Source organism: Arachis hypogaea, chromosome 10, assembly GCF_003086295.3.
Source record: "Arachis hypogaea cultivar Tifrunner chromosome 10, arahy.Tifrunner.gnm2.J5K5, whole genome shotgun sequence".
NCBI lineage: Eukaryota > Viridiplantae > Streptophyta > Magnoliopsida > Fabales > Fabaceae > Arachis > Arachis hypogaea.
In genome coordinates, this window is record NC_092045.1 from 31,191,583 (window position 1) to 31,204,249 (window position 12,667).

A 12,667-nucleotide genomic window follows, 5' to 3' on the forward strand; every position below is an offset into this window, starting at 1 on the left:
GGAAAGTACACAAAGAAAAAGTGTAAAGTGTCATGAGGTACTGATACAATGTCAAAAGATCCTATTAATAGTAAACTAGTAACCTAGGGTGTACAGAAATGAGTAAATGACGTAAAAATCCACTTCTGGGTCCACTTGGTGTGTGCTTGGGCTGAGCAATGAAGCATTTTCGTGTAGAGACCTTTTCTGGAGTTAAACGCCAGCTTTCATGCCAGTTTGGGCGTTTAACTCCAAGTTTTATGCCAGTTCCGGCGTTTAACGCTGGAATTTCTGAGGGTGACTTTGAGCGCCGGTTTGGGCCATCAAATCTTGGGCAAAGTATGAACTATCATATATTTCTGGAAAGCTCAGGAAGTCTACTTTCCAATGCCATTGAGAGCGCGCCAATTGGACTTCTGTAGCTCCAGAAAATCCGCTTCGAGTGCAGGGAGGTCAGAATCCAACAGCATCTGCAGTCCTTTTTGGTCTCTGGATCAGATTTTTGCTCAGGACCCTAAATTTCAGCCAGAAAATACCTGAAATCACAGAAAAACACACAAACTCATAGTAAAGTCCAGAAAAGTGAATTTTAGCTAAAAACTAATAAAAATATACTAAAGACTAACTAAATCATACTAAAAACATACTAAAAACAATGCCAAAAAGCATACAAATTATCCGCTCATCAAGGATCATGCAACAAACAAAGCAAAATAGCAGAAAACCGGAACATAACATAGAAAAAGAGGGGAGGAATAAAAAAATGAAAGGAACTCAACCACCTTAGTTATCCTAGCGGTCATTCTATTCTTCAGGTTATGCTCCTCAGTGAAGATGATTCGCCTCCCTTTTGGTGCCATAGGAATAAACATAAAACCCTTAAGCGAAGCGTCAACACCAAACTTAAAGGTTTGTTTGTCCTCAAGCAAAGAAGAATTGAAAATAGAAAGAGACAAATATAATAATGAAAGAAAAAGAAAAGGATAAAAGAACAAGAGAGAATTAGGATTGGGAGAGGGGGAAAGAAAATTAAAATTGGGTGGCAAACTAGTGTAGTTGTGCGGCGCAGGCGACGCGTACGCGTGCAGCACGCGTACGCGTGGGTCGCGGATTTTTCTTAATGACGCGTGAGGCGTCAGGCACGCATCCGCGTGCCCTGGGTCTTGTGCGATTCGCGCGAAGCCATCCGCACGCACGCACAACTCTCTGTTCGTGTGGCTTGGGAACCCAGATTTTCAATTGACGCGTACGCGTCATGCACGCGCACGCGTGGATGGCCGTTTGTGCAAATGACGCGCACGCATCAGGGACGCGTACGTGTGAACAAGTTTTGTGCAAGTTTTGTGCTTCTAGAACACTTCCAGCCCCAAGCCAGCACAACTCTCTATCCAACACACATATTTACGCCATTTTTCCAGGTCACGTGTATGCGTCTGTGACGTGTACGCATGGTGTGCCGAAATCACCAATGACGCGCACGCGTGGGGTACGCATACGCGTGGGCTTGTTTGTGCGAAAGGCATCATTCCTGCGTCACTCCCGCGCAACTTTCTGTTCATTTTTATTTTTCATGCACACCCATCTGACGCGTACGCGTCAGCGACGCTTGCGCGTCGGGTGCTCTTCTATTTTTTTCTTTATTATCCGATTCCTATTCTAAAATAGCCACATGATCAGAAAATTAATAAGAACTCAATAAAAATCAAATAAGTAAGAAAACTACTACTACGAAAATAACTAAGAATGAAAAGGAATGATTATACCACGGTGGGTTGTCTTCCACCAAGAACTTTTAGTTAAAGTCCTTAAGTTGGACATGTGGTGAGCTCCTTGTCATGGTGGGTTGTGCTTGTACTGATCCAGGAATCTCCACCAATGTTTGTAATTCCAATGGCCACCGGGATTCCAAACTAGGCGAATAACACCTTCGAGCAAGTTGAAGCAAGTGACAAAACCCCAAGAGTGTTGATTGTGGGAATAAATTCCAGGGTCCCAAACCTTGTTTTTACACCCGTCTTCTTGTGGATTCCTATTGTTCCCACCGGGTGGCAAGCAATCTGAATTCTCACAGAGACATCCAAACAACCTTCTAAACCCATTCAATTGGGCTCTACACCAATCCTTGCACTTCAATTTGGAGCATGCAACCATATTGAACTTTGCTTGACAACTCTTACCACTAACCATCTTCCTTTTATTCTTAATGCCACAAAGAGCTCTAAGTTGACCATCTGTCTCTAGTGGCCCATATTCAAGGGGAAAGTAGAGGTTAAGGATAGGAATTTTACCCACTTGAACGTTGTATTTGATGGTGATGGCTTTGGAAGAGGTCTTGCAAGCTCCACTCCCTTGTGTTCTTCTTTGAATTCTTCTACCTCTTTGCAAGCTTCCTCAATTTCAACCTCTTCCTCTTGGTAGCTTTCTTCTAATTCAATCTCTTCTTCATTGCTTACCAAGGGCATGTGAGGTTGTGCATCTTCCTCTTCTTCCATATGTGAGGGTGGAAAGTTCTCTAATTCACTGGAGTATAAACTCCTTTGATTGGTTTCCTCACTTTCTTCCATAGGATCTTGCATTGTATCTCTTGGGAAGGAATTTGCTTGTTCTTCTTCCTGGCTCTTGATTAGTGACTGCACATGTTTCTCTACATTTTTGACACTCGTCTTTATATCATGTAGGAATTCTTTCATGAGAAGCTCAAGATCTGATAGTATTTGAGATGAATAAGAAGATGGTGGCTCTTGATATGCATAAGAAGGAGATGATAGTTCTTGATAAGTGTAAAAAGAGGATGGTTCTTGGTATGAATAGGGAGATGGTGGCTCTTGATATGGGTAGAAGGATGACGGTTCTTGATATGGATAGAGAGGTGGTGGTTCTTGGTATGAATATGGAGATGGTGGTTCTTGATATGAATATGGAGGTGGTGGCTCTTGATAGTTGGAACATGGAGCATTGAAGTTTCTTTGGTTTTGACTTTGCCAACCAAAATTTGGATAGTTCCTCCATCCACCATAATATGAATCACTACTCGGGTGTGAGTAGTAACCCATGTGATCTCTCTCCATTATTTTTCCTTAGCACAAAACACCAAAAATGATTAAACGCACCATGTGGTAAACAGGAAAGTAAAGAAGAAAGAACAGAATTCTAAAAATTAAAATGAAACTAACTAGGAAATACCAAACTTAATTTCAGAAATTAAGAAAAATATTGGTGCTATTTATTTATTTAAATATATTTATATATTTTTCGAAAATATTAAAAATATATTTTAATTAAATTAAAAATAAAATGCCTAATCTAAGCAATCAAATAACTGATAGTTGTTAATCACAGTCAATCCCCGTCAACGGCGCCAAAAATTTGGTGCGGTGATTTAACAACCCCACAAACTAACCGGCAAGTGCACCGAGTCGTACCAAGTAATACCTCAGGTGAGTGAGGGTCGATCCCACGAGGATTGATGGATCAAGCAACAATGGTTAAATGATTTACTTAGTTAGGCAAGCAGAAAAGGGTTTTGAGATATTCAAAAGGTTTAAATTGAAAATATCAGAAGGCATGCATGCAAGTAAATTAGTTGAAAATAAAATATTGGAGAAACAGTTAAGGTTCAGAGTTATCTATTCTTCCGGATTAACTTTTCTTATTAACTATTTTAATCATGTAAGATTTAATTTATGGCAAACTATATGTGACTAGACCATAATTCCTTAGACCTTTCTAGTCTCCTCTAAAATTCATTAACTGCCAATTTCTTGGTCAATTAATTCCAATTAGAAGCTGCATGATCAAATTCCAGTTTATATGCCACAAAAACTCTAATTACCCAAAAATAAAAGGATTATATGTCACGCATCCTGTTAAATCCATATAATTAAAATTTAGGAGAATATATTTTCAAGCTGTTGTTCAAGTAAAGAGCTTTTCCAAGTTTTACAAGAACTCAAATAGAAAGATGGTCATACTTCTGTTCCATCCAAATTCATAAGATAAAGAGCAAAAATAATTCTCAAATTATAAATCCACACATGAATTAAAATAGAAAAAGCAATAAAATCAATCCATACAAATAGACAAAGCTCCTAACCTTAACAATGGAGGATTAGTTGCTCATGGTTCAGAGAAAAATAGGATTCTCCTAAAATGTACAGAGTTCCAATCTGATGGCCCTCAAAATTAACTAATGGAATCCCTTTTTATAACTAATCCTCATAAATTTAAAATATAATTATCTAAAATTAAAAATAATATCTTTTTCTAAAAATAAGATTTGAATTTAAATCAGAATAATCAGTAGGTCTTCAGTTGATAGGTGGGGACCACATATTTTGTCCATTCTGCAGCTTTTAATCTGTGTTTTCTAGGCAAAAAATGGGTCAAAACAGCCCAGAAATCGCCCCCAGCATTTTTCTGCGTTTTCTGCACGTGGCGCATGTCACGCATACGCGTCGATGGTCTTTTTCGCAAGTCATGCGGACGCGTCGGTCACGTGCACGCGTCGCTGAGCAAATCTTCAAATCACGCGTACGCGTCAATCACGCGCACGCGTCGCCATGGAAAGCTCCAAATCACGCGCACGCGTCAGTCACGCGTACACGTCGCTCCTCGCTGCCATCTCCTTTCGTTCTTATGCTGCAAAAACTCCATCAAATCCAGGCGAATGCTACCTAAAATAGATAAAATTGCAAAAGACTCAAAGTAGCATCCATATTGGCTAAAAGATAATTAATTCTATATTAAACTCAACAAATTAGATGTAAATTCACTAGGAAAAGATAGGAAAGATACTCACGCATCACATATCTGACCCATTCCAAGGAGAATATCGTCGTCGTCGCCCTGACCCAACCCGAGGAGAACGTTATCGTTAGGAAGAATCTTTGCCGTCTTCGTTGCGTTAGAGGAGAATCATCTTCGTTGTCATAACAGAATCGTCTTCATTGCAGTGCTGTCTCCGCCACCGCCTCCAGTAAAATCGTTCTTCATCGCCATTGTTAGCCTCTTGTCATTCGTCGCTTTTCTTTCTGATAAGTCAACCTCATTGATTTCTTCACTCGTTGCCTGACCCAGCCTTTGTGAATATAAAAATTATTTTATGATTTCATATATTATCAAAATCATAGCTGAAGATTGAGCATAAAATTTTATTATAATAGTTGTTAAACTAATTTTATTATTTATTGTACTGAGATTGTTGTTGTGTTGAGATTTGATTATGGAAAAGTTTAGAAGGCCAGCAACTTTTATGTTTTGTGGCCAACACTTAATTATCAAAAGAAGTGAGTAATCTCCTACTATTGGATGTAATCTCACACCATTAAAAACACTATCGATAACCAATTGATGGTTACAAAATACAAAATTGCTGGCCCTAGCACTCTTCTTTTATTATTATACTAAAATTTTGTAATAATTGATTGTTGTTTATTAAACTTTTTGTTTCTGAAATTTTATTATTGTACTCAGATTTTATATGATTACAACTTACTAAGATTTTTGTTACCTAGATCATTGTTGTTGTACTCAATTTTTCTATGTTTTTTTTTATTTTTTTCAATTTCTTAAATTTTTTTTTTAAATATATGAATATATGCAAAAATCAAAATCCACGGGGAGGGATTATGGAGAGCGGGGGCGGGGGGCCGGGGGCCGGTGCATGTCCCCGTTGCCATCCCTAGACTTACGATCTTCCCATTTGGCAGGAAAACCAAAAATTAAAACAGATCAGAATCAGATAGGATAGGACACTGGACAGGTCATGTTTTTGGATAATTGCTTGGGAAATAACTAATAAGGACGAGCAACCGGCCTCGTAACTAGAACTTTTTGTTTTTATATATTCGCTTTAGTGAAAAAAAAAAGAAATTATAATTTATTCAACTTATATTATTTGTAATACTACTTGATAATAATTAATAAGCCATAATTTTCCACTAAAAAAATACTTAATTAAGTAAAAGATATGTAATTTTTCATTAACCCTCACCTGTCGAAATTACATTTGACATTCACATATACATAAATAAATAACATTTTTATTGACATTACTATTTACTTAATTTTTTTTACGTTGATATTTACTTAATTTAATTAGACAATACTATATTACATAAGTTAAAATTCTATGTTTTTTTATTTATATTGTTTCTTCCAAAATTAGTTTTATCTATGTGAAATACTGAAATTAGATCATTTTTTCATTGTAGTACAGAAAAACAAAGAAGAAAAAGAAAACTAAAACTGTTTACACTAACTCATTGGTCAGTCCCAAGTTCCAATGAGCCTCCTCAACCGAAATTACCAGAAAAAAAAATTGCGTGAATAAAAAAGGAAAGAAACTGAACCACGCTTAAAAAAACAGAACGTGTCTCTGCTGTGGCACTGAGCAAGAATTGGAAACTTCATCAGATGAAGAAGAAGCACACCCAAAATAAATAAATAAATAAACAAAACAAAATCAGATACGAAGCCAATAATTCATCCTTCAATTAAAAATTGCAACTCCGAAAAAAGGCAATAATCATCAGCTACAACAAGACCAGATTAAAAAAAAAAAAAAGATCTGGAATCCAGAAAAAAAAAAAGGAAAATTTAAAAAAAAAGCCGGAAAATTCTAGAACATGTGCATCTATCTATGTTTCCCTGTTCTTTAATTTACATAATAAAATCGCATCAAACAACAATGGTTGATGTAATAATAAATCAATAACCCTAATTATCTATGTATAAAATATACAAGTTATTAATGAATGGATGGAAATTGTATTTAAGGGAGGAAACCAGAGAAAGGGAGAGGGGTACTTGTACGGTGGAGAGAACCAAGAGGTTCCGTGTTCCTCTCTTGAACCGTAACCACCGTCTCCGCCACCGACATCACAAACTCTATCGCCATTCTCACCATAGCTATGCACAGTTCTATTCTATGAACCACCATCACTCTCTTCTTTTCTATTTTTTCCCTTCGATTTGGATAAATATGTTTATCAGTTTATATGTGTAAGTATGAGTTTGGTTTTCAAGTGTTTGTTTTTTATATATAGTAGGAGCGGTGGGGTTTAGGTGTTATTATTTGTATTTAATTATTACCGTACCATCGTAAATGTGGGAGAAAGAATAAAGGACCAATGGCTACGTCTGTAATAAAAGAATTATTTATATGAGCTATTTATTTGATTTAATATAAATTAAAAAATAAATATTTAAAATAAAATATTATTAATTTTTTAAAATATAATATATTCATATTATTAAGAATAATCATTTAGATATCAAAAATAATAAACATTTGATATTTTAATGAATTGAATATTTCTAAATTCTTTGTTATACACAATGTATAAATACTCCGTTAACTCTCTATACTTTTTTAAAAATAACAGAAAAAGAAACGGAAAAAACTGAAAACAGAAAAGTTGCTGTTGGTGAATGGTGGTGGCTTCTACGTTAAGTATGGGAAAAATGATTGGTGCTTTTTGTCATTAATAAAGGAATTTATTTTTGAATGATTCTATGATAAAAAAAATTTGTGTAGAAAAAATGAAAAAATATCTACTTTATTTTAAAAAATTAATAAAAATGATAATTTTTTAGATATGTATCTAGTTATTTATCAAAGTGAATCTTTATTTTTTTATTATTTTTTTACCATACCATATACCTTTATTTTTATACGTGAAAAATTATATTAATTAATTTTTTAAATGATATTTTTATTAAATAAAGGTGGAAAATATAAACAGGATTAAATACTTCAAAATATAAAAGTTAATAACTTTTTATATAATTCATTTTATTTAATTTATCCAAAAAAAAATTTAATCTGTATAAAATTAATTTTGGACACCTATTTTAAAATTAGAAATGATGATAATGTAATTTTATTTAATAATGGTATCCATAAACAGTAATTAAACTCTTCAACGAAAGGGATTATATCATCGGCTAAAAACTTTTAATATGAAGTTGGAATGTCATATTTTTAAATATATTGTCTTTTTTGCTTTTTAACAAAAATATAAGAATAATAAAAAAACAAAAATATAGGCATTAGTAGAGAAAAAAATAAAATTAAAAAGTTTGATTTTAATTTTAAAATTTTTTATTTTTGATGAAAAAAAAATTAAAGATTTAAATTTTAATTTAAAAATATTTTAAAACATTTTTTTCATAAAGCAAAAATCAAAAGTCTAGTTTTTTTTTTCAAATGGGTGGATAAAACTTTTGCACATTACTATATATACGTTTATTTTTTAAATGGATTAATAGCCAAATTCGTCTTTGAAAGATCACCAATTTTTTAAATTAGTCCTCAAATGATTTTTTTAGTCATATTAGTCCTTAAAAGATAAAACGTAAGTCAAATTGATCCTTTCGTTAGTTAGATGATGATGTGTTACGTTAAATATCATGTGTCACTAAATGATTGGTTGACATGTTAGGTCAGTGACACCTAGCACGCCACGTGTCTCTTAACATGTAAGAAAGATATTTATAATCAAAATAGTCACTGAAAGTCCAAACGTAAATTATTTTCATCCCTAAAATTTTAAAATATAATCAAATTAGTTCTTATATAATTTTTTTATTTTTTTCATAATATTAAATTTAAAATATTTTTTATAGTACTAAGTTTAATATTATTTTTAAATTTTAATAAATAAAATTCTTTTTACATAAAATAATAAAAATAATTAAATTATTATAAAATTATTTTGTCATTTTTATTTTAAAGTTTTACATTTTTAAATGGTAAGTTTTTTTATAGTGAAATTTTTTATTTAAATGAATTTATCAAATTATTGTTGATTATATATTTAAAAATTTAATATTTTAAAATTTACTAAATAATATAGTAATTATTTTAAAATTTAAATCTTTTAAATTTTTTAAAATTATAATTTATATTATTGTTTAATTTATACGATAGAACTCAATAATTTTTCATAATTTAGGATGAGATATTGGTTTTTAATCAGTAATGATTCCATACTAATAAAATAATTACATGAACAAAAAAAGAATACATCGTGCATATATATAATATGAGAAACAAATCAAAAACTAGGTTCAAAACTTCATAATTATCAGTGAAAAGAAATTTACCATTGCTCTACTAGTTAGAAGCAACAGAAAACTAAAGATTTTCATTTCACTACTATATCTCTCAGGATGACCCACAAAAAATACAAAATAGGATTTTAAACATATTAAGTTTTATCATATAAATTGATTTTTAAATTATTGAATTCTATCATATAAATTAAACATTAATATAAATTAAAATTTTAAAAAATTTAAAAGATTTAAATTTTAAAATAATAACTATATTATTTAGTGAAATTTAAAATATTAATTTTTAAATATATAATTAACAATAATTTTGATAAACTCATTTAAATAAAAATTCTACTATAAAAAATTTACAATTTAAAAATATAAAATTTTAAAATACAAATAACAAAGTAATTTTATAATAATTTTATTATTTTTATTATTTTATGTAAAGAGAATTTTTTTTATTAAAGTCTAAAAATAATATTAAAATTAATATTATCAAAAAATATTTTAAATTTAATATTATGAAAAAAATTATATAAAGACTAATTTGATTAATTTTTAAAATTTTAGAGATGAAAATGACTTATGTTTAGATTTTCAAGAACTATTTTGATTATAAATATCTTTTTTACATGTCAAATGCTTGACATGTGGTGTGCTAGGTGTCACTGATCTGATATATCAACCAATTATCTGGTGACATGTGACATGTGACACTTAACGTGACACGTCATCATCTAACTAACGAAAAGACCAATTTGACTTATATTTTATCTTTTAAAGACTAATATGGCTAAAAAATTATTTGAGGATTAATTTAAAGAATCAATGATCTTTCGAGAACAAATTTAGTTATTAATCTTTTTTAAATATTAATAAAATTTAATATAATATTTAGTTATTGAATTTTTTACGATATTTTTTAAAATGTTGGGTAGAATAATTCGACCCCTCCCTCCCCAAGCGTATTCACAATACGCGTTCTGTTTTCAAAATTTTAAAAAATATAAAAAAAATTTAATTAAACGTTACACTAAAATTTCTCGCAAATATCTAAAAGAAATCAGAATCATCAATTTTCATAGTTGTGCAATACATGACTCTGCTATAATGATTTTGCATTACACACATTAATGCATCAGTTTAAAAATAATTTCCTTCTACCATCATCTACAGAATATAAAATCTTATTGTTTGCTAATTTTTTTATTGGGCAAAAAACTCAAATAAGCTAAGGGGAGCAAAATTTTACACAAATCTGTCAAACTAAAATCTGCTTCATGAATCCACCAATGCACATTTATATGTAGTTCGAACGTCTGATTTAAACTCCATTTCTATATAATTCGAACCAGCTTGATTCGAATTATGTACAAACACATGCACACACTAATTCGAACCAGCTTGGTTCGAATTATACACTTATTAAAAAAATTAATAATTTAAAAATTAAAAAATATATATTTTATTTTATACATTAAAAAAAGCTAACAAAATATTTAATTACAAGATTTTTGTAAAATATTAATGAGCTATCAATTCGAATTTCATACAATACTCTTTTGTTTATTTTTAATAGCTCATGAATATTTTTTAATAAATTTTTTAAATAAATTTATTTAAATTATACTACAAAAAATATTTGATCCTATGCAAAACAATTTTAAAAAAATGACTTACAAAAAGTTAGGAGTACTATAAAAATTTGTAATATCCTGATGACTTAAGACATTAAAAAGATACTCTACATAGTCAATAATAATTTAGAAATTAAAAAAAAAATATTTTTATCATATATTTACCTAAATCATTAGAATATTATAAATTTTTATAGTACTCATAACATCTTTTAAGCCATTTTTTAAAAAATTATTTTGTATAGAATAAAATATTTTTTTAATTGTTTTATATGGAATAAAATATTTTCTTTCATTTCTAAATTATTATTGACTATGTAGAGTATTTTATTTAAAATTTGAGTACATACATGCATTTACCTAAGTTATTAGAACGTTATAAATTTTTATAGTACTCCTAACATTTTTTAAGCAATTTTTTTTAAATTATTTTGCATAGGATCAAATATTTTTTGTAGTATAATTTAAATAAATTTATTAAAAAAATTTATTAAAAAATATTCATGAGCTATTAAAAATGGACAAAAGAGTATTGTATGGAATTCAAATTGATAGCTCATTAATATTTTAAAGAAGTCTCGTAATTAAATATTTTGTTAGCTTTTTTTTTAATGTATAAAATAAAATATATATTTTTTAAGGGGTAAGTATGGTTTTGGTCCTTAACGTTTTGGTCCAGAATCGAAATTGTCCCTCTTGTAATTTTCGAATTAAAATCGTCATTAACGTTTTTTTTTATTAAAATCGTCCTTTTTAATAAAATTTTTAATTTAATTCCTAAACTATCCCTATTTCAATAAAAAAAATAAAATTAAAAAAAATATAAAAAAAAACAAGTTTTGGGGGAGGGGGCAAAGGAAACGCGTCGGGGGGTGGGGGAAGAAAGGAAACGCGTTAGGGGTGGGGGGAGAAAGAAAACGCCGCTGCCACCATCGTCGGTCCGCCCACGAGCTGCGCCGGAACCACGACCAGAGGAAGACGTCGCCATTCATGCATGCTCCTGCCACCGCGTTGGGGGTGGGGGAAAGGAACCACCCAGCCGCCGCCGCCATTCACCTTCTGCATTTTCTTCTGCTTGAATTTGTTAGATTTGTTGATTTGGCTTTTTATTTCTACTTGTGTTAAATTTGTGTTGGATTTGTTGATTTTCTGCTTTCTGTTTCTGCTTTTCTGGTGGTGGTGGAGGTGGAGGCAGAGGTGGAGGTAAGGGGTGGGGGAAGGGAAGACGGGGAGGGGGTGGGGACACGGGGTGGGAGTGGGGGTTGGGGATAGGAAAAATGGGGAGGGGGAGGTGACGCGGGGTGGGGTGGGGGTGCTGCGAAGGGAAGACGGGGAGGGGGGTGACGCGGGGTGGGGGTGGGGGTGGGGGTGCTGGGAAGGGGAGACGGGGAGGGGGTGACGCGGGGTGGGGTGGGGGTGCTGGGAAGGGGAGACGGGAAGGGGGGTGATGCCAGGGTGGGGGTGGGGGTGGGGAACGGGGAGGGGTGGAGGTGGGGGGAGGGAAGGCTGGGAGGGGGAGGGGAAGGGGTTTAGGGGGGAGGGGGACGGCGGCGGCATTGGTGGTGGTGCTGGCGGTGTTGGTGGAGGTTGTGGCGGTGGTGTTGGTGTTGGTGGTGGTGGTGGTGGAGGAAGTAATTATGTTGGTAGTGGTGAGGGTATTTTTGTCCAAAAAAATAAAAAGGACGATTTTAATACGAAAAAAAACGTTAAAGATAATTTTAAATCCAAAATTACAAGAGGGACGATTTTGATTCTAGCACAAAACTTTAGGGACCAAAATCGTACTTACCTCTTTTTTTAATAAGTGTATAATTCGAACCAAGTTGGTTTGAATTAGTGTGTGCGTGTGTTTTTGTATAATTCGAACCAAGTTGGTTCAAATTAGTGTATGCATGTGTTTGTGTATAATTCGAACCAAGCTGATTCGAATTATATAGAAATAGAGTTCGAATCAGGCTAATTCGAACTACATATAAATATGCATTGGT

The 12,667-nt window shown here is 32.2% G+C and overlaps 1 long non-coding RNA gene across 1 annotated transcript; it reads right to left on the bottom strand.

Moving 5' to 3' along the window:
• Positions 1-3,999: 3,999 nt before the first annotated feature.
• Positions 4,000-6,989, bottom strand: LOC140175833 (uncharacterized). The gene is made up of 3 exons (XR_011866555.1): positions 6,787-6,989; positions 4,778-5,056; positions 4,000-4,652 (listed from the first exon to the last, which is right to left on the bottom strand). It is a non-coding gene; the product is annotated as an uncharacterized lncRNA (long non-coding RNA).
• Positions 6,990-12,667: the final 5,678 nt, after the last annotated feature.